Here is a 1,126-nt window from a genome sequence, read left to right as displayed (position 1 = left end):
TATATATATATAATGTATATTTATATATATATACACATACATACAAGGTCTGATCAATATGTATCCGGACTGTTGCCATAGTAACAAAGCTAAAGCACATAAAGTGAAGCCACTTTGCACAAATTGACATTGACCTCTGCTCTGCATGTGCATTAAGATTTAATATTCTAGCTCACTTCCATTGTTTACAGCAGTGCTGTGAAGTAACATGCGTAACATGTGATCATCAGATTGAACATGACAGAAAGTTGATAGGCGATACCTGTTCAGAGGCCTATGCAAAGTTGCAGGAAGTCTATCAGCTGCACATGAATGTATGAGTGGTTCAGATGTTTCCAAGATGGCTGAAATGATGTCGATATTGATGAACATCCTGGGAGACTTGCAACCAGTAGAACTGAGAAAAACATTGCAGATGTGTGTGCAGCTGTGAGAGGAAATTGTTGAATAACCATCCATGTGCTATCAGAGGATGTGCAGATTAGTTACGGTTCAGTTCAGTTGATTATCACTGAAGATTTGGGTATGAGATGCATGTCTGCCAAATTTGTAGCCAAAACAGCTTTCAGCTGACCAAAAAGACACTCGGGTTTCAGTTGCACAAGATCTCCTTGATTGTGTCAAGAACAATGAAAACTTTTTGAAAATATTGAGTAGGCCTCTGAGGAGGTATTACCAAGCTTTTGGGAAAAATTTGATACAGATTCTCTGCTCAACTTTCTCTGTGATTGTCAATGCAATGAACACACACTTCACTTGTTACTTCCAAGCACTGCTGTAAACAGTAGAAGTGACCTAGAATGTTATAAGTTAATGCACAGCAGAGTTTAAGGTAAACTTGTGCCAAGTGGCTTCACTCTGCATGCTTTAGCTTCGTTACTATGGCAACAGTATGGATGATCAGCCATTATTATGATTGACCGTTGACTGGACACTATTCAATTTTTTTTCTCCGTGTTTTTCTCCTTGTCTCCGTATTCTTTCTGTTGAAGAGCGTAGCTCGAAACGTCAAAGACTTTCCGTATTCCCGAGCGTCATACTAATACATCCTTTTGTTATTTACACCACCTGTCCTCGTCTGTTGTTGCTTTTTCGTATATTCTCCCACATACATACATACATACAT

The 1,126-nt window shown here is 38.8% G+C and overlaps 1 protein-coding gene across 1 annotated transcript in view; it reads right to left on the bottom strand.

The window, feature by feature from the left end:
• LOC106883329 (transient-receptor-potential-like protein) overlaps positions 1–1,126 on the bottom strand; it is a 179,707-nt gene that overhangs the window by 19,426 nt on the left and 159,155 nt on the right. The window lies entirely within an intron of this gene.

This window comes from Octopus bimaculoides, chromosome 16 (genome assembly GCF_001194135.2).
Source record: "Octopus bimaculoides isolate UCB-OBI-ISO-001 chromosome 16, ASM119413v2, whole genome shotgun sequence".
NCBI lineage: Eukaryota > Metazoa > Mollusca > Cephalopoda > Octopoda > Octopodidae > Octopus > Octopus bimaculoides.
Note: the sequence above shows the minus strand (reverse complement) of the source record. Positions and strands in the feature narration are given on the sequence as shown.